At 45.1% G+C, this 21943-nt stretch overlaps 1 pseudogene; it reads right to left on the bottom strand.

The window, feature by feature from the left end:
* Positions 1-7593: 7593 nt before the first annotated feature.
* On the bottom strand, positions 7594-8543 carry LOC103246541 (nascent polypeptide-associated complex subunit alpha-like; annotated as a pseudogene).
* Positions 8544-21943: the final 13400 nt, after the last annotated feature.

The following is a 21943-nucleotide window of genomic DNA, read 5'->3' as shown; positions in this document are numbered from 1 at the left end:
ATTTATATATTTTATATATATATATATATATGCATAAAAACTACAATATTGCAGTTCTAGGCACCTATTATCCAGCTTCAATAAGTATCAGCCCATGGCTAATTTTGTTTCACCTGGACATTTACCTCCACTCTCTACCTCCATTAACAAAAGCTTCTTGCTGAAAATTATTCCAAATAGTTACTTCATTGTCCCTGCCCTGTCATCCCATAGATCCAAATATTTTCATTTTATTTTCAACAGATTATTTTGGGAACATTACTATGTGTTTGGCACAATGCCAGGTCCTGGGGATACAGATGAAGATGACATTGTTTGGGCAGTTTGCAGACCAGGAACTAGAAACACAAACATTGCATTTTATGATAACAGGAGGCTGGAGGATGGACAGAGCTGATCCTGACACAGCCTGGGTCAGGAAGCGGTGGGGTTTACAAATAAAACTATTAATAGTAATTACATAGCCGGGCGTAGTGGCTCATGCCTGTGATCCCAGCACTTTGGGAGGCCAAGGTGGGTGGATAACCTGAGGTCAGGAGTTCGAGATCAGCCTGACCAACGTGGAGAAACCCTGTTCCTACTAAAAATACAAAATTAGCCAGGCATGGTGGCACATGTCTATAATCCCGGCTACTCGGTAGGCTGAGGCAGGAGAATAGCTTGAACCCGGGAGGAGGAGGTTGTGGTGAGCCGAGATCACGCCATTGCACTCCAGCCTAGGCAACAAGAGCAAAACTCCATCTCAAAAAAAAAAAAAAAAAAAAAAAATAGTAATTACATGCCGGGGTGAGGGTAAGTTTACAGTAAAGTCGCTAGTATGGAAGTGCTTATGTGTTATTATTTTAAAGTTGCGCCAGGATGAAAGTGGCTACAACAATGAGGTTGGAGTTGGCTAAACTGTGAAAGCAAGTTCAATGGAACCGTGGGTCCACTGTACTGGGCGTGAATCACAATCTAGAAAACTAGAGTACTTACTGCAAAGCCACGGTGATAGCTCTTCTGTTGTCCACATGACCACAAGTTTCCCCTAAGGTGAGGCCTGCAACTAGCTTGAATGGAGAAAGTCAGGGGGTAGGTATAAATTACTATCTTTGTAAGTTAGTATCAGCCTCACAGGTATGAATCTAAGTTAAATGTATACAAACATATAAAATATATATGTATCTGTATATAGCCAGCCAAAAATGCGAAGAAATTGAATTGTCTGTATATTAAGAGACATAATAAAACCAGGAAGAAGCTTTGCCTGCCTGATGGAAGGAGGTGGCTCCTATAGGCCCCCTGGTCTAGACAGCTGAAACCCCCTGGGGTACAGGGACAGTTCTTTGGTGCAGTGATCAGCATGTCCTTAACAGACTGTTCCCCAGGTAACGCCTACTGCCATCTGCCCACCTGCGGTCTGTCCACAGCCATCCGCCTCCCCTGGGATCTGTGCATGGACGCAGGTCTCTCTGGTCCGGAAGCCAGAGCTGAGATGGAGTTGAAGGGACCACGGAAGTCTCCCTCTCACTATCAATTCTGAAGAATGAAGAAGAGGTAGGCAGGCAAAGACAAAAGACTCAGGGTGAGGGCATAGATATAAGCAGAGGTATCCAGGCAGGAAACAGCACAGCCAGGTCACAGCAGTTCAGCACCCACTGGGGCAAGTGCAAGACAAGAAGTATGGAAGGAACACAGGCAGGCCAGAAAGGTAGGGCCAGGTTCGAGAGGGATTCCTGTGTCCTGTGAAGGAACTGGGCTTCACTGAAGGCTGAGAAGCAGGATAGGTGGCGCATTAGAAGGAGCCCTCGAGCAGCATGTGGACAGTACATGGGAGCACAGGATCTGGGCAGGAAGGTGGTACAGCGTCAAGGGCAGAGGGAGGCAGCCTTCAACCAGTTCAGAAATGAACCCGGGCTGTCATGGGCAGGGTTATGCCCTGCGCCGCCCCCCCAACTCATGTTGAAGTCTTGACCCCCAGTACCTCACAATGCGACATATTTGGAGACAGGGCTTTTGTTTATTTTATGAGACGGAGTCTCGCTCTGTTGCCCAGGCTGGAGCGCAGTGGCATGATCTTGACTCACTGCAACCTCTGCCTCCTGGGTTCAAGAGATTCTCGTGCCTCAGCCTCCCCAGCAGCTGGGATTACAGGCTCGCTACCACAGGGCAGATCCCTCGTGGGAGTAGATCCCTCAAGAATAGCTTGGGCCATCCCTGAGTTAACAAGTGAATTCTTGCTCTATTAGTTCACGGGAGAGCTAGTTGTTTAAAAGAGCCCAGCAGCTCCTCCTCCCTCCTTGCTCGCTCTCTCACCATTTGACAGGCCTGTTCTCACTCTGCCTTCCACCGTGAGTAAAAACTTCCAGGCCGGGCACGGTGGCTCAAGCCTATAATCCCAGCACTTTGGGAGGCCAAGGTGGGCGGATCACAAGGTCAGGAGTCGAGACCATCCTGGCCAACATGGTGAAACTCCATCTCTACTAAAAATACAAAAATTAGTCAGGCGTGGTGGGGTGTGCCTGTAATCCCAGCTACTCGGGAGGCTGAGGCAGGGGAATCGCTGGAACCTGGGAGGCAGAGGTTGCAGTGAGCTGAGATCATGCCACTGCACTCCAGCCTGGCAAAAGAGCAAGACTCTGTCTCAAACAAACAAACAAGACTTCTGAGGACTCACCTGAAGCAGAGGCTAGCACTATGCTTTTTTGAGATGGAGTCTCACTCTGTTGCCCAGGCTGGAATGCAGTGGCACAATCTCAGCTAACTGCAGCCTCCACCTCCAAGGTTCAAGCAACTCTCCTGCCTCAGCCTCCTGGGTAGCTGGGATCACAGGTGTGCGCCACCACACTCAGCTAATTTTTGTATCTTTAGTAGAGATGAAGTTTCTCCACATTGCCCAGGCTGGTCTTGAACTCTGGACCTCAAGTGATCCACCCATCTTGGCCTCCCAAAGTGCTGGGATTACAGGCATGAGCCACTGTGCCCTGGTCTACTATGCTTCTTATACAGAAGCGTAGTATAAGATTCTGCAGTGTTCTGTCTGCAGAATTGCGAGCTAAAATAAACCTCTTTTCTTTATAAATTACCCAGCCTCAGGTATTCTTTCATAGCAATGTAAAATAGACTAACACAACGGCCATGTACAAGTCAAGAAGAGAGTCCTCAGAAGAAAACAACCTTTCTGATGTCTTGATCTTGGACTTCTCCAAGAATTGTGACGAAATAAATTTCTGTTGTTGAAGCCACTCAGTCCGTGGCAGCCCTAGCACACTAATACAACGGTACAATAGGAAGTGGAGGACGGTCAGGAAAATCAGCAAGACATCAGTTGCAAGATGGGATAGAGGAGAAAGGATCGGGGACCTCCCAGAGTTCTTGTTTGATGATTGAGTAGAAGGCAGTGTCACTCCCTGTAGCAGGATCCAGGGATGAGTTGGAGCTCAGAGCCTGTGGATGAGACATCCCAGTAAAAATGCATAGCAGACAGTTGGATGTAAAAGTCTGAAGCATTTCAAGAAGAGTGAAACAACTATGATTTTTGTCCCATTTCTGGGACCCTATTGCCGTGTGATATCTCTGAGCCTCAGTTTCTTCAACCATAAAAAAGGTATATATACTGGCCGGGCGTGGTGGCTCACGCATGTAATCCCAACACTGGGAGGCTGAGATGGGCGGATTACTTGAGGGCAGGAGTTTGAGGCCAGCCTGGTCAACATGGCCAAACCCCGTCTCCACTAAAAATAAAAAATTAGGCAGGGGTGGTGGTGCATGTCTGTAATCCCAGCTACTAGGGAAGCTGAGGCAGGAGAGTCGCGTGAACCCAGGAGGCAGAGGTTGCAGTGAGCCAAGATTGTGCGACAGCACTCCATCTCAACAAAAAGAAAAAAAATATATACTAATACCTTCCCTGTCTACCAAGCAGAGTAGTTGAAGGGGCAAATGATAATAATACTGTAAATGTAAAAATTCCCGGAAAACTGAATGAGGCAGCATTTTTTGAAAAATAAATTATAATTTTATATAAGCTTCTCTGGGACACCAAAAGACGATTTTAAAGCTTTGCTGAGTTCAGTTGAGGCTTTAAGAACAATTTGCCTCAAAATGACAAACTTCGTTCTGGGCATGATCATTTTATCAAATCCTGGATCTGGTAGTTAAAAGGGTCAATTGTTTTCTTTTTTGTTTTGTTCTGTTTGTTACCAAAGGCTGTAACTATTTGGTGGCAATTTACCATTTCTGAAATCTTAATCATACTGGCTTATAATGCTGTCTGCTCTGAAAAGAGCTTATTTGTAACTACACAATTACATTCATTTCTTTAAGACTTAGGAGGAATACTATAAATCAGGGATAAATTGTTTCATAAGTAAATCAGAAAGAAATTAGAGAAGTAATGAGCTTTGACCGCTTTAGGTATTGTTGCTGTGATTGTTAAATGCATTAGCTAATAGTTTTACCATGGATACTATATAATACTATCACACGGTATATGTTTTAATAACCATATCAAAGCAATCCATGGTGCAAAATAATTTCTAAACCATGATTCTAAGGTTAAACACGTCTAAAAATGGAAGTGGCATGACCACCTTTTGCCACTAGGGGGAAGCAATCTATTGACCATAAACTCACGTCCTAGCGGGTGTGGGGCTGCCGGTTGGGTCAAGGAATCTTGAATGATTCTTTCAGTTCAGTCACTCTGTGATTCCACTATGCTTGCAGTTTCAAGTTCCAACTGAATAAGGAAATACCTTTTAATATTTTAGATAACGTTGCTAAGTATAACGAGGGCTATTTCTCATGGGGGTGTTGCAGGACCCTAGCAAACAGAAACTGTTAGAACTTTAGAGGTCTTGACCGGGCGTGGTGACTCACGCCTGTAATCCCAGCACTTTGGGAGGCTGAGACAGGCGGATCACGAGGTCAGAAGATCGAGACCATCCTGGCTAACACGGTGAAACCTCGTCTCTACCAAATATACAAAAAAGTAGCCAGGAGCGGTGGCGGGCGCCTGTAGTCCCAGCTACTCGGGAGGCTGAGGCAGGAGAATGGCGTGAATCCGGGAGGCGGAGCTTGCAGTGAGCCGAGATCCGACCACTGCACTCCAGCCTGGCCAACAGAAGGAGACTCCATCAAAACAAACAAACAAACAAACAAACAAACAAACTTTAGAGATCTTACATCCTACCAGTAACCTATAAGGTCACAGCCATAAAGGTTTTCTCTCTGGTCCTCTGTGGCAACGCAGGGTTGTAAAAATCAAATTATTGTACTTGATTAATAACTCATGAAGTATCAAATAGTATAATACACAGGCCCAGCAACTCTGACAAGTGAATGGACTTACTTATTTATTTATTTTTGAGGCAGGGTCTCCCTTCTCACCCCGGGTGGAATGCAGTGGAGTGCAGTTGATCTCAGTTCACTGCAACCTCCACTTCCTGGGCTCAAGCAATCCTACCACCTCAGTCTCTCAAGTCGCTGGGACCACAGGCATGCACCACCACACCTGACTAATTTTTGTATTTTTTGTAGAGATGAGGTTTTGCCATGTTGGCCAGGCTGGTCTTGAGCCCCTGAGCTAAAGTGATCCGCCTGCTTTGGCCTCTCAAAGTGCTGGGATTAGAAGCGGGAGCCACCACACCCTGCCCAAACTCAATTTTGTATCTATAAAGTTTCACTCTTTTTAAAAATTATCGTTGTAATAATATATTTTAAAAACGTGGAAAAAATACAAAATCATGAGAAAGAAGATAAAGATTAAACCCACTGTTGATATTTTATTTTCTTAAATAGTTTCCCAAATTACTGTATTTAATTAAATCAACACCTTAAATCTCTTCCAGAATAAGGAAAGCAGGATGGGTAGATAGATAGACACAGATATGAAGAATTATCTCAATAGTTTCCAAACCTGGCTGATGGTCAGAATTACCTGGTGAGCTTTTTAAAAGTGAATCAGAATCTCTTGGGGGAGGGAGGAGAGGAAGGAAGGAAGGTAGACTCCAGAAAGAGAGAGAAAGAGAGAGCAAGAGAGGAGTGTGTGTGTGTGCTATGTGTGTTTGGAATTCCCCAGTTGATGGCTTAGAGTTGGCATTTGTGAGCTACCGAGGTAGACAAGTTTGAGGGTGTTGTCACAGAAAATATACAGAGCTTCCTTGGTGTTCATGGGGATGAAAAAAAAAGAAAGAGAAAGAAAGAGAGAGAGAGAGAAAGAAAGAAAGAAGGAAGAAAGAAAGAAAGAAAGAAAGAAAGAAAAAGAAAGAAAGAAAGAAAGAAAGAGAAAGAAAGAAAGAAAGAAAGAAAGAAAAGAAAAGAAAAGAAAAGAAAAGAAAAGAAAGAAAGAAAGAAAATATACAGCACCAGAATGGTTAAGAACTTAAATGTAACTCCAATAGTGAGGACCAAATTAGAATTAAATAAAAAAGAAAAATCACTTTGTCATATGAAAAATTGTGGCAAGCATACATTTGACATATTGATAACTGTAATGATACATCTGGGGGTTTTCTTTCAGTCAGTGATCTTTTATTAGAGAAAGGAGTTTATTCTAATCCTCAATACTGAGAACAGTTTGTCTCTGAAAGTATATATAGATGAGCAAACTGCTAAACAAGAAAACAAGAGTTCTTTTTTTTTTTTTTTTTTTTTTTTGAGATGGAGTTACAAAGGATCTTGGCAGTTAAAAAAAAAAAAAAAGGCACCAGCATTTCTCAGGACAGTCACTTACATCACTTACATTTCAGGGACAACAGATAATTCTTTTTAATTTTAAGACAAAATCTCGTTCTGTCACCCAGGCTGGAGTACAGTGGTGCCATCGCCACTCGCCTCAACTATGGGCTTGCACCACCACACTCAGCTAATTTTTGTATTTTTTGTGTAGACAGGAGTCTCACTATGTTGTCCAGGCTGGTCTCCAAGTCCTGGGCTCAAGTGATACTACTGCCTCTGTTTCCCAAAATGCTGAGATTACAGGCGTGAGCCACTGCTCTTGGCCCAGGGTAGTATTAAAGGAAGATCCCAGACCTGATAGAGGTGAGAATAAGAGAAAAGATTATTAGTCTCCTTTATTCTGGAAGCAGAAGAATACCAAGAAATTCTTTTTTTTTTTTTTGAGTCGGAGTCTCGCTCTGTCGCCCAGGCTGGAGTGCAGTGGCACGATCTTGACTCACTGCAAGCTCCGCCTCCCAGGTTCATGCCATTCTCCTGCCTCAGCCTCCTGAGTAGCTGGGACTACATGCCCCTGCCACCACGCCCGGCTAATTTTTTGTATCTTTAGTAGAGACGGGGTTTCCCCGTGTTAGCCAGGATAGTCTCGATCTCCTGACCTCGTGATCTGCCCGCTTTGACCTCCCAAAGTGCTGGGATTACAGGCGTGAGCCACCACGCCCGGCCAATGAAATTCTTTAAAAGGCAAGTGGTTAGCCATTAATAATTGCCTGGGCTGGGAGTGCAGTGATTATGGGACTTTGCATAATTTGAATGTTTATTTTATTCTAATATTTTTCCAACAAGAAGCCATAATTTTACTTAGGATAGAAACAGGTACAAATTTCAAACCAAGTTGCAGTTATTCTTTTGAAACACAGAAAAAAAGTCATTTTCAGGAGGTCACATTGTTAACTCCATAATAGCTGTTACAATATCATTACCGTTGTTCTTCAGGGCTCCCACTGCCTTTGCTCTCAACACATTTGCTTGTGACATGACCAATACTACGTCCTTAACTTCCACACCTGTATCATCAACCTGTTCCTCTCCAGTCTCCTCTTGTACAGTTGGAATCTATGTGTTTTCTTGAATGTTCGAGACAGCTCACGCTGTGTCTCGGCAGGTGCTAACCATGCTTGTTAAGATAAATCCTGGCTGGGTGCGGTGGCTCAAGCCTGTAATCCCAGCACTTTGGGAGGCCGAGACGGGTGGATCACGAGGTCAGGAGATCGAGACCATCCTGGCTAACACGGTGAAACCCCGTCTCTACTAAAAAATACAAAAAACTAGCTGGGCGAGGTGGCAGGTGCCTGTAGTCCCAGCTACTTGAGAGGCTGAGGCAGGAGAATAGCGTAAACCCAGGAGGCGGAGCTTGCAGTGAGCTGAGATGCGGCCACTGCACTCCAGCCTGGGCGACAGAGCGAGACTCCATCTCAAAAAAAAAAAAAAAAAAAAAAAGATAAATCCTTGATCTTGGCTTCCCCAAAAACTATTTAGGTATCTGAAGCAGGGTTCTTGTAGACATCTGGTTTTGTGATGACAAAGAAGATATTCTTAGATTTCCAGTAGTGACTGGAGTAACCCCTGTAATCTACGGAAGACCGAGTTTGGACATAGCCTTACATGCCTTCTTTTCACTCTAACTCTGTTTTGCTTTACTGATTGACACTCATTGATTTCAGCTACTGCTGCCAGTTGGGTTGTTTGTGTGGTGTCTCTGTGGAATCCCGATCCTCGAGCTCTGGTACTAATTTATCACCGTCAGGTTCTGTTCCAGACCTGGTCTCCACCTGGGGCTGTGGCAACTCCTGCTCTGTAGTAGGAATGGTTTCTGTGGCTTCACCAGGCATTTAGCGAAGGGAACATGAGACCAGGATGGTGGCAGAAAGACAGCCAGCAAGAAGGCAACAGTTTATTTTTCAAAAACTAAATGGGGCTGGGTGCGGTGGCTCACATCTGTAATCTCAGCACTTTGGGAGGCCCAGGCGGGTGGATCACTTCAGGCCAGGAGTTCAAGACCAGCCTGGCCAACATGGTGAAATTCTGTGCCTCCTAAAAATACAAAAATTCGCTGGGTGTGGTGGCATGCACCTGTAATCCCAGTTACTCAGGAGGCTGAGGCAGGATAATTGCTTGAGGCTAGGAGGTGGATGTTGTAGTGAGCCAAGATTGAGCCACTGCACTCCAGCCCGGGCGACAGAGCAAGACAAGAAAGAAAGAAAGAGAGAAAGAGAGAAAGAGAGAAAGAGAGAAAGAGAGAAAGAAAGAAAGAAAGAAAGAAAGAAAGAAAGAAAGAAAGAAAGAAAGAAAGAAAGAAAGAGAGAGAAAGGAAAAGAAAGAAACTAAATGTACAAATGTACATCACATGACCCAGCATTTATACTCCTGGGCATTTATCCCAGAAAAATGAAAACTTATTTCCACATGAAAGCTTGTACACCAATGTCATAGCAGCTTTACTGGGAATTACCAAAAACTGGAAGCAACCAAAATGTCCTTCAATAGGTGAATGACAGAAAAATAAAACAAAACAAAACTGTGATGCATCCATTCCATGGAATAATACTCTGCAATAAAAAGGAGTGAACTACTGGTATACATGACAGCTTGAATGGATCTCAAGAGCAAATGCTGGGTGAAAAAGTCAATCTTAAAAGTTCACTACATCCCAGCTACTTGGGAGGCTGAGGCAGGAGAATCAATTGAACCTGGGAGATGGAGGTTGCAGTGAGTTGAGATCACACCACTGCACTCCAGCCTGGGCAATAGTGCAAGATTTCAGCAGGTTCACATACGTTATGATTCCACTTATATAGCATTCTAGAGATAATACAATTATAGAGCTAGAGAACAAATTTGAGGTTGCCAAGGGTTAGGGATGTGAGGCAGTAAGTGTGACTACAGTAGCTCAAGAAGGATCTTTGTGGTGATGGAATAGGTTGGTATCTTGACACCAGTGGTGATTACAAAAATCTACACAAATGATAAAAGAACATTTAACTGTATGAACACCTTAGACCAATGCACCTTCCCTGGTTTTGATATTACACTAATTAGCTAGACGTAAAAGTAACCACTGGGGAAAACCAGTGAAGAGTAAGTGGAATCTCTCTGTATTGTCTTTCCAACCTTCTGTAAATCAGTAATTTTTTTTTTTTTTTGAGACAGAGTCTTGCTCTGTTGCCCAGGCTGGAGTGCAGTGGCATGATCTTGGCTCACTGCAACCTCTACCTCCCTGCAACCTCTGCCTCCCGGGTTCAAGAGATTCTCCTGCCTCAGCCTCCTGAGTAGCTGAGATTACAGGCGCACACCACCACATCCGGCTAAGTTTTGTATTTTTAGTAGAGACAGGGTTTCACCATGTTGGTTAGGCTGGTCTTGAACTACTGACTGTGTGATCCACCGCACCCGGCCACCAATAATTTTTTGGAAATCAAAAAAAAAAAAGATTTTAAAAAGTAAGCATATCGCTGTGCACCAAACAAAAACACATCACCTGGTCGGGCACAGAGGCTCATGCCTGTAATCCCAGCACTTTGGGAAGTCGAGATGAGTGGATTATTTGAGGTTAGGAGTTCGAGACCAGCTGGCCAACGTGGTGAAACCTTGTCTCTACTGAAAAAAAAAAATTAGCTGGGCATGGTGGCACATGCCTGTAATCCCAGCTACTTGGGAGCCTGAGGAGAATCGCTTGAACCCAGGAGACGGAGGTTGTTGTGAGCTGAGGTCGCGCCACTGCACTATAGCCTGGGCGATAGAGTGAGACCCTGTCTCAAAACAAAAACCAAAGTGAAACAGTAACAAAACACATCACCTTCTCTAGACTCCACATTCTACTCTAGCTATAAGCTAATGCTTCCAAAATTGGCATCACTAGCCAGCATGACTCGCCCGCTCTCCAGACCCATATACCCAGTTGCCTATTGCATCTTTCCACTTGGATATCCCTGGGTTCCTCAAACTCAATTTGTGCAAAATGGAGCTGTTTTCCTTGCTGCCTCCTTCATTACCCTCACTACAGTTGCTTCTCCTCCTGGGTCTTCAATCTCAGTTGAAAGCAGGATACCCACCTTGTCGCTTAAACTAGAAGTTTAGGAGTCATCTCTAAATTTCCCCTTTCCCTCACTTCAGATCCAGTCCATCACGAAGTCATCGTGATCCTACCCTCCAGGCAGCATTGCAATTTTCCACCTCTCTCTCCGCTTCAGCCCCATATAGGACAAGCCACCATCAGCTCTATCCTGTGGCCCACAAAAACATTCAACCACTGGACCCTGCTTACCTGTCCAGCTCCATCTTCCCTTCACTATCTATACCGCAGCCACATCCACCTTCTTCCAGTTCCGTGAAAGACCAGCCACCTTCTTCTGCCTTTTCTCAAGCCCTTCACTCACCTTCTCTCCTCACCTGTATGGGTCTTGCTTGTGGTTCAGGTCACAGCTTTAGTGTTAATTTTGATGAGAGAACTTTCCTGACTCATGAATTAGGTAAGAGCCTTCTGCTCTGTGCTCTTGGAGCACCGTGAACTCCCCTCTCACAAGCTGTGCTCAGCTCACGCTGCTGAATTGTCTTTCTTCCTTGCTGCACCATGTGCTGAGTAAAGGCGGAGACTGTGTCCCTTGTTTATCTTATACCCCTGTGTGCCTATCTCATTACCTGCCATATAGTAGGTCCTCAATGTATTTATTGTGAAGGAGCGAAGCAAATAGATCAATGCTGGGGCTCATGAGTAAGTGAAGGAATTAAGCAAATAGATAAAATGTTGGGCTCAGGAGTAAGTGAAAGAATGAAGTGAATGGATCAACGCTGGGGCCCTTGTACCTCAGGACACTCTTGCTCGTCTTGCTCACCTGCTGTATCCCCAAGTGTCTAGAGCACTGCCTGAAACAAAGCAGGCATTCAATAAATATTTGCTGAATAAATGAACGGACACACATGCCGAAATTCCATCCCAGTAATCTGAGGAGGAATACATTATGCAGTCTGTGATACAGTTACACTGAGAGCATCCTCTTAATTCTTAATTGACAAAGCAATCCTGAGACCAGATTACACAGGAAGGAAGAAAATATAAACAGAAACACGAAATAATATCTGAGGTCTTTACCCATGTTTTATTTACCTTCCCCCAGGTAAATGCATTTTTTCACAACTTATTAGAAGACTAGATTTTCTTTCTAAAGGGGTTGAATCAGAGATACTCCAGATTTGGGGGCCCCAGACCCAGGTCAGGGAGGGGGAGACACCTAACAGAAAATAGGGAAATTAAATGAAAAGCTACAGACTGGATTATCTGATCCCAGATATATTTCTCCTGATTTGCTCCCAAAAAAACTAGCAGTCAGGCTATTAAGACAGACGGGCAATTGAAGGATCCCCTTTAGGGGAAAGCGGAAGCCCAAGAGAAAAGGCTTATAGAGTGTGACATTTGGTGATGTCCCAGTGAAATGATGGAGTCCCACCTAATCACGCCAAGGTAATACCTAAAGAAACCCCAATTATCAGGTCCTTCCCATGAGCACGAAGAGGTTTCATTTGGCCTTTCAGTCCTCACTTTTTGTTTGTCTACTTTTTTGTTTTTTGACACTTTCAATTTTTATTTTAGATTTGGGGGCACAGGTGCAGGTTTTTACATGGGTATATTGAATGATGCTGAGGTTTGGGGTACAACTGATCCCATCACCTGGAAAGCTATTAAGTGAACGTAGTACTAACACAGTTACTTTTTCAACCCTTCCCCCCTCCCCACCCCCAGTCCCCCACTTATTCAACAGTCAAAGATCACCAGGCATTGGAAGAAATCCTGCCAACATCAACGTGAGAGACCAAAACAAACAAAGAAGAAATCAGAAGTCAGAACAAACAGGGCCAATTCAGAGAGCAGAAAAAAAACCCTTCAGATAAAGTGTAATTAATATCCACGGAAAGACAATAGCAAGTATTGCATCGATGAGAAAAGAAAGCTCTGGGAAATGAAAATATTTCGTACCAGAAATAAGAAGTTCATAAACAAAAAGACAAAGAGATGAGAAATAGATCAATGTTTTTTAAAAAAACCATATGTTAAACAGATGTTCATGGCTCACACCTGTAATCCCAGCACTTTAGGAGACCGAGGCAGGAGGATCTATTAAGGTCAGGAGTTCTAGACCAGCCTGACCAACATGGTGAAACACCATTTCTACTAAAATACAAAATTTAGCTGGGCATGGTGGTGGGTGCCTGTAATCTCAGCTACTTAGGAGGCTGAGGCAGGAGAATCACTTGGAGGCAGGAGAATCACTTGAACCCAGGAGGTAGAGGTTGCAGTGAGCCGAGATTATGCCACTACACTGCAGCCTGGGCAACAGAGCGAGACTCCCTCTTAAAAAAAATAATAAATGGATACAAATAACAACAACAAAAAAAGATGTTCAGTCTTTATTTGTGCTTAGTAGATACCTAATATATAGTAGTAGCTGTTATCATCTCACTCAGGAAATAAATTTGCCAATGATCTTTGCACATGAGATTCCTTCTTTTTTCTTTTCTTTTCTTTTTTTTTTTTCTTTTGAGAGACAAGGTCTCACTCTGTCACCCAAGCTAGAGTGCGGTAGTATGGTCATGGCTCAGTGCAGCCTAGATCTCCTGGGCTCAGGGGATCCTCCCATCTCAACCTCCTGAGTAGCTGGATCTATAGGCACACACCACCATACCTGGATAATTTTTTTGTTTTTATTTTTGTAGAGACGGGGGCCTCACTATGTTGCCCAGGCTGGTCTCAAACTCCTGGATTCAAGCAACCCTCCTTCCTAGGCCTCCCGACGTGCTGGAATTACAGGTGTGAGTCACCACACTCGGCCTGAGATTCCTTCTAATTGAAATACATCTTCGAGGACTGTTTTATTAAAACAAATTTCAAAGTTTCACACATATTATTTTAAAACACTAAACTTCGATTTGTACATAGCCATGAGTTTATTCAGCGTTTGTAATATACAGTGCAATCGTATTGATTTAAACAACATTAACAAATGCTGGTATTTGTTACCGGCAACAAATTAGACTAGGAAGTGGCATTAAAACAAGGATGAGGGGAAAATATGCAATAGATGCTCCTTGGCCAGGGATGATGAAGGGACGTTCAACAGGTTGGCCTCTGATGCATGTAAGTAAGAAGGTCAAAATACACATTGACTCAGCATTGGCTCAGATTTCAACCCCTCCTGAAAAGTCTTAAAGGGGTATTAAGATAAGCTAGTGTGAAAAAGAACACATGAGTACTAGAAGGCCAAAAACACACTGGGGCCTACTTGAGGATGAAGGATGGGAGGAGGGAGAGGATCAGAAAAAATATGCTTATTCCCCAGGTGACAAAAATTATCTGTACACCAAACCCATGTGTCACACAGTTTACCTATGTAACAAACCTGCACATGTACCCCGAACCTAAAAGTTTAAAAAATAATAATAAGCTAGCTTTAACATCTAAATATTGTACCAAGTACAGGTCATATTTAGGAGTTAAGTTTCTAAAAAGTCCAGAATATTTATTTCCAGCTCTATACTTATCTAAAAAGACCAAACACACTAAACCAAAGATGAAACTCAAATTTTTTAAAAAACTGATTTTCCTCATATGGAATAGGAACAATTGCAAAGTTAAATAATTATTGAGTTTCTTTTCACTTACAAGTCCATTCTACCAATAGTAAAATAATAAAATTAATCCTCACATTTAACTTAAAAAATCCACAAAACTAACTGAATTCATCAAACAGGAAATCAGGCACATGTGCTTTACAGATAGTTTAATTGTCCAGGAATTGAAGTGTCCTCTACTTCCTCCACAGATAGTTCTATTACCTGATAACTGCTCTGCTGGAGAACAAATCAGTTGCCTTCACAGCCCCCCAAATTGATCCAAATTCTAACACTCAACTTGCTTTGGATAGAGTTTAGAATTTCTCCCTCTGGGGAAAAGAACTAATATTCTAGTGCAAGACTGAAATTCAAAATATAGGCAGTTACTAGAAAACAAACATGATTAGGTAATTGTATTTGCTTATGTTGCTTTTCCATTGACTAATGGGTTAGAGCTAAAGAAACCCTCCATTTGTTTCAGTGAAATCTATCATTCACTGATTAAACATACATTGAAGCAGACACTGTACTTGGCTCTACACTGGATCTTAGCTAAAAGGCCGAGAAGCAATTATATTTGCCTCTAATAATAACATGATGAAAAGAGAGTAAGACCGTCAAGTAGTTGATGGTCAAGCCGCTTTAATGTAGGCATAGGCAGAGCCTCATGTTGTTCAATAGCTTTATTTAAATAAAAAAGATAAAAAAGAATGTGAACAATAGTTCTTTCTGAGCCTTGCTATAAAGTGGTGTGGAAAAGTCCAGTGAGTAATCCCTACTACTCATGACAAGTGCAAAGTTCTATTTGCTGCTTTAATGTCAACACAATTTTTTCTGAGATTTCTGGAAGTTCTGTAACTTAAGGGTTAAAGGTACAGACCCTAGGGCTCAAGAGGCCAAGGTCCAAATCCCTGCTCTGAGAACGGTAGCTTGGCCTTGGGGAAGATACTTTGTACCTCTGAACCTCACTGATTTATGAAGGTTAGAGTTGGCAACATGTGACAGCCAGCCCAAATCAACAGTGACTGAAATGCACCATGACTTACACATTCGCATTAAAGAAGTGTGGGCTTGCTGTCCAGGACTTGTATAGAATGTCCATGAAGCCACTATGGACCCAGGCTCCCTCCCCTGTCTACTCCACCATCCCTAGGGTGTGGCTTTGCCTTCACAGGCCAAGATAGCTCCGGAAGCTCCATTCACAACATCTACATTCTACTTCATCTGCATTCTACAGGTGGCAGGATGATGGAAAGGCCTGAAACATTGGTTTCGGACCCCTTCCTTATAGTAAAATGCCAGGTACTAAATGAAAACCCTTTCAGTCATTCATTCAACAAATATTTGTTGAGCACCTACTATGTGCCAGTGGCAATAGCAGGCACTAGAAATACAATGGTGAATAAGCTATCTTATTGGTTCCTGTCTTATGGAACCTATCTTATGGTTCCTGTCCTCATGGGCCACAGGCTATTGGAAGGGCCATAAGAATGATTTAATTGGCATGGCAATAAGCCCTGTGAAAGAAAAAAGAGTATGAGAGGTTAAAAATCATAGACACAGAGGACCTGATCTAGGTGCAGGCATCAAGAAAATGTTTCTTTGGGGAACTAAATTTGTGCCTTGACCTGTCAGATGACTAGTAATTACTACATGGGCAGAAATTGCTTGTTGCCTAGACAATATCCACATACACTCTCTCTCTCTCTCCTCCCACCACTCTCCCCCACATCCCAGACAAAGTCTTACTCTTGTTGCCCATGCTGGAGTGCAGTGGTACAATCATAGCTCACTGCATCCTTGAACTCCTGGGCTCAAGCGATCCTCCCACCTCGGCCTCCCAATGTGCTGGGATTACAGGCATGAGCCACTGCACCTAGCTGAGACTTTCTTTCTTTTCTAGTTTTAGAACCCAGATTTTATTCAGGATAGCAGCCCTCCTTCCAGACAGGGATGGCCAGTGGAATGTAGGCGGAAGTTGTTGAAAAGCGTTCTTGAAAGGGCGTGACTCAACTGGGTGGGTGCCATTGGTCTTTCCCCTTCCTCCTGCCTAGCTGACACGGCAGCAACCACAGACCTTGAGGATGGAAACTATGCACCCAATGTTGGGAAAGGCAGCCTCATTCACACAGCCATCACCCCCTCCTTAGCCACACAAAAACGAGCCTGGGACCAGCACAGTGGCTCACGCCTGTAATCCTAGCACTTTGGGAAGTCGAGGCGGGCGGATCACCTGAGGTCAGGGGTTTGGGACCAGCTTGGCCAACATGGCAAAGTCCCATCTCTACTAGAAATACAAAAATTAGCCAAGTATGGTGGCGCATGCCTGTAATCGCAGCTACTCAGGAGGCTGAGGCCGGAGAATCACTTGAACTCAGGAGGTGGAGGTTTCAATGAGCCAAGATTATGCCACTGTGCTCCGGCCTGGGCGACAGAGCAAGACTCTGTGTCTCAAAAAAAGGTGCCTGGAACATTTCCTAAGAGATAAAAGAGATGACAAAGAGCCTGGCTGGGCGCAGTGGCTCACGCCTGTAATCACAGCACTTTGGGAGGCCAAGGCAGGCGTATCATCTGAGGTCAGGAGTCCGAGACCAGCCTGACCAACATGGAGAAATGCCATCTCTACTACAAATACAAAGTAAGCCGGGTGTGGTGGTGCATGCCTGTAATCACAGGAACTCGGGAGGCTGCGGCAGGAGAATCGCTGGAACCCGGGAGGTGGAGGTTGCGGTGAGCCAAGACTGCGCCATTTCACTCCAGCCTGTGCAAGAAGAGCGAAACTTGTCTCGACAAAAACAGAGATAAAGAGCCCACACAGCCTGGGCCCGGCTTATCACCTTGTGCGGGAATGTCTTTCCCCGTTTCAGGCTCAATGTGTGCTCCTTTGTCCTGTTTAAGCAGGTGTGTTAATGGCCCTCAGGGATGCCTCTGGCTATCAGTATTTTAGACCCCACAGGGGCAGGGAGGAGACAGGGTCCTTCTGCTGCAGCATGAAACAGGTGCAGGGCGGGTGTGTCTGCTGTGAGGGGACTCACTGGTCATGGGGGACCAGCATCCACTATTGAAGTTAATTCTGCTGTCTCTTCTCTGTGTGAGTAAAGCACTGTTCCATTCAGGGTTCAACTGTGTTGTGTTTCCGTTGGTGACTCAGACACCAGAATGCAGTGGGCGGAAGGGCTAGGTCTTCTGTTCCTGATAATAGACAACAGATGCCACTTGCTTGACAGTTTGGCTCAGTGAGCAAGTCTCTGAGATGCATCATGACGGGGCAGAAATGCAAGGGCTTGTCAGCCACATTGCCCCAGGGTGTTGCAGACTCTCTCAGGTGTAGAGGGGCAGGGGAGGCTGGTCTCCCTCTGATCACAGGGTGATATTCCCATGGTGTCCCAGGGGCCACAGACAACGTCAGAGGGAAGTGGGAGGAGCCCCTAGTGCAGAGAGTTTCACCTATCCCAGTCACTTGCTGGCCTCAAATAAGATCTGTTTGCACTCAACACAGAACCACCAATGGCACTGCTGAAAACAGAACTGTGGAAATGAGGTCCTTCTCTGAGAATGAAACACAAAAATGGAAGGACAAATATGGATGAATGCCAGGGAAGTCTCATGCAGCCTGGCTGGCACATCTGTTCGATAAAGGGACAATATAGACGCAATGTCTCAGGCCAAATGGCACAGTTAAGGATAAGGCCAGTTGAAACAGCGTCCTTTGCAGCAGTAGCCTTGGAAGTTGTTTAATAAACCACGGACCAGACACTGCCTTTGCAGCCTTTGGAGCCTGCTGGCCCCAGAGAACTGCTGGTGACCCCAAAATCCACACATGCCAATTGGAGACTGTGGCAGCAGGAAACTGCCACTAGAGGACACCAGCCTCTCCAATCTTGGACACATAAATTGCCTGAGGCAGCCACCAGATACACCCCTTTCAAACAGCAGCTCCTTGCTTGCTATTGGGCACTGGTGGAGGCTGAGCATCTTATAGCCAGAGCACTGCGTATGATGCTATGACCTAAACTGCCCATTCTCACTTTCGTGTTTATGAATCCTATCAATAAAATTGGATAGGCTCAATAGAGCTTAATCAGCAAATGGAAATGGAACATCCAAGATCAGGCCCAGCCAGGACCATAGGAACTAAAACCCTCCATAAACAAATAGCCAGTTAGCAAAAGGAATGAAGAGACCCACTGTTAATGCTTTGCCCCTCCAGTGGTGACCTGGGGTCCAAGATTCAAAGATGTACCTGCCAATGGTATGACATGGTTTACTGATGAGTCTTCGAAACAAAGCAAATGGAGTGCCCTGGCTTGTGGCTACCATCTGGCCAGCAGATGGTCATCTTTTGACTTGACTGGATATGAATGTTCTCCCCAATGGGCAAAACTGTGTGCAGTGGTGATGACCACACAGGCCACACCTACCACTATACCTTGCTACTTTTCACTGACTCATGGGCTGTTGCCAAGAGTCTAACCATGTGATTAGGGAACGGCAGCTGAATGACTGGACTATTGAGAGATCCCCCATGTGGGGACAAGAACTATGGAAGCAGCTTGCTGACTGGGAAGGATGAATATATGTCACTCATGTGGATGCTCATAGAAAAGGGCCTTTTGAGATGGATCATGAATGAAACTCTCGCCGATCAAGCTTATGCCCTATGAGTGACAACCGCCTGCTTGATACATCAACCCACTAGACATGGAAGTCCACCACAGATACAAGAAGGGGCCAACGCCTGAGGGATGATCCTGAAAGATGAGACTAAGGATGCAGTACAATCTTGTGATTCTTGCCAATGGGCCTAAATTGTTTCAAGAGGAAAATTAGGGCACATAAACTGAGGACTAGGACACACCTAAGTCTGGTAGGTTGACCTCATTGGACCCTTGACTCCTAGCCATGGGCCCCATTGGTGCCTCACTGCCACTGACACCTACTCAGGCTATGGTGTTGCCATTCCAGTCTGTCCTATGGATGCTATAGCTACCATAGGGGCTCTTGAAAAGAACTTATGTTTTTGGATACCCCAAGAGACTTCACTCTGACCAAGGAACCTCTTTCATTGTCCAAGCAACACAACAATGGGTGGATCTTTTTTTTTTTGAAACAGAGTTTCGCTCTTGTTGCCCAGGCTGGAGTGCAACGGCACGATCTTGGCTCACTACAACCTCTACCTCCTGGGTTAAAGCAATTCTCCTGCCTCAGCCTTCCACGTAGCTGGGATTACAGGCGTGCACCACTGACTTCCATGGAATATGATGGACTTTCCACCCACCCTGTCATCCACAGGGACATGGAGCCATTGAACAATGGAACATCCCACTCACACAGTCACTGATGAAAGGACACGTGACCTGCGAATGGTGTGGCACCCCTGTCTCACCAGGGCAATGTAGACAGTGAACACTCCATTTTAGCACAACAGAAACATGGCTCAAGGTGCTCAGTGTGTGCAGTGTGTGCATCAACAACCTTCAGACACGCTCCCCAGCTCTCAGTGTTTCACACTCTGTGCTGGTGGGGTGAGTGTAGGTAGTCAGGGCGGGGGCGGGGGTGTCAAAGGGTCATGCTGCTATAGCACAAGAGAGGTACATGGAGGCCAATTGCCCTGTGTCTGCTGCAGGGGGACCCATTGGCCATGGGGGACCAACACCCACTACTGAAGCTGCTTCTGCTCTGTCTCTTCTCTGTGTGAGTAAATAAATCATTGTTCTGTCCCATTCTTGACTGCACTTGGACTTCTGCTCCTGATAATAGGTGTCAACCGTAAATAATGAGATTCAGAAACTGAATGCATATCAACTGGACAGGATAGCACTTACATATCTATAGACAAGAGTTGACTGCATCTCATAACTGTCTGCAATTTACAGTGTTGTGAAAAAGCTTCCATAGAATCTGAGTAAGATAACCCAAAGGAATTTCCTCAACAGTTTCTCTGGGCTGGGCATGGTGGCGTGCACTTGTAATCCCAGTGCTTTGGAAGGCTGTTGTGGGAGGATCACTTCAGCCCAGGAGTTCGAGACCAGCCTGCGCAACAGAGAGAGACCCCATCTCTACTAAAAGCAAACAAACAAACAAACAAACAAACAAAGCCAGGCCTAGTGGCACAAGCCTGTAGTCTCAGCTACTCAGGAGGCTCAGGTGGGAGGATCACTTGAGCCCAAGACTTCAAGTTTACAGTGAGCTACGATCGTGCCACTGCACTCCAGCCTGGGCGATAGAGCCTGACCCTGTCTCTAAGAAAAGGGTTTCTCTGGATGATGCATTGGTTTTCACTAAGGCACCACGGTTCCCAGCACTGCTCAGTCTTTCTCCACCCTTGACTCCAGCGTCTATCAATCATAAATAGCTTTCACCACCCTACCAGCTTCTACAAAGACTGTCTATTGACTCCCACATCCACAATAAACGTCTCTTCCTGACTTTCAAGATTCCCTTTAATCCAGCATCACTCTCTTTGTATAACCACCTCTTATTCCAGGCAGGCCTGATCTCTCCACCCCCAAGCCAAGCCAGCGCCCTCCCACACATTCTCCTGACTCAGATCTCCACCTCAATCATCTATAGCATTCTCATTCTGCTGGCTCCTTTCAAGGTTTCTCTTTGTTTTTGCTTCTATTATCTGAAAGCCACACATAGCACCCATCCTGTTCTTTAATTATAGATGCTACCTGCACTAGACCTTGATCATGAATTCATTCAAACATATTATGAGCACCCTGTATTGGTTCCAGGGACAGTCTAAATGCTAGATCTAGGCACTCGCTATGCAGAGATGAAAAAGGCATGGCTCCAGGCCGGGCGCGGTGGCTCAAGCCTGTAATCCCAGCACTTTGGGAGGCTGAGACGGGCGGATCACGAGGTCAGGAGCTCGAGACCATCCTGGCTAACACGGTGAAACCCCGTCTCTACCAAAAAAAAATACAGAAAAACTAGCCCGACGTGGTGGCGGGCGCCTGTAGTCCCAGCTACTCGGGAGGCTGAGGCAGGAGAATGGCGTAAACCCAGGAGGCGGAGCTTGCAGTGAGCTGAGATCCGGCCACTGCACTCCAGCCTGGGCGACAGAGCTAGACTCCATCTCAAAAAAAAAAAAAAAAAAAAAAAAAAAAGGCATGGCTCCCTAGATGACTGGGGGGAAACAGACAATGAGAATGAAACCGCCTTTGCAAATATTATAACTAAGAATATTATGACACCAGGCCGGGAGCGGTGGCTCATGCCTATAATCCCAGCACTTTGGGAGGCCAAGGGAGGTGGATCACGAGGTCAGGATTTCGAGACCAGCCTGGCCAACATGGTGAAACCTCGCCTCTACTAAAAACACAAAAATTTGCCGGGCACAGTGGCTCACTTCTGTAATCCCAGCACTTTGGGAGGCTGAGGCGGATGGATCACCAGAGGTCAAGAGTTCAAGACCAGCCTGGCCAAGATGGCCAAACAACTCTCTCTACTAAAAATACAGAAATTAGCCGGGCGTGGTGTTGGGCGCCTGTAGTCCCAGCTACTTGGGAGGCTGAGGCAGGAGAATCTCTTTAAGCCGGAAGGCGGAGGTTGCAGTGAGTCAAGATCGCGCCATTGCACTCCAGCCAGGGATACAGGAGGGAGAGACTGCCTCAAAAAA

The sequence above is a fragment of the Chlorocebus sabaeus genome, chromosome 27, assembly GCF_047675955.1.
Source record: "Chlorocebus sabaeus isolate Y175 chromosome 27, mChlSab1.0.hap1, whole genome shotgun sequence".
In the NCBI taxonomy this organism is placed as follows: Eukaryota; Metazoa; Chordata; class Mammalia; order Primates; family Cercopithecidae; genus Chlorocebus; species Chlorocebus sabaeus.
Note: the sequence above shows the minus strand (reverse complement) of the source record. Positions and strands in the feature narration are given on the sequence as shown.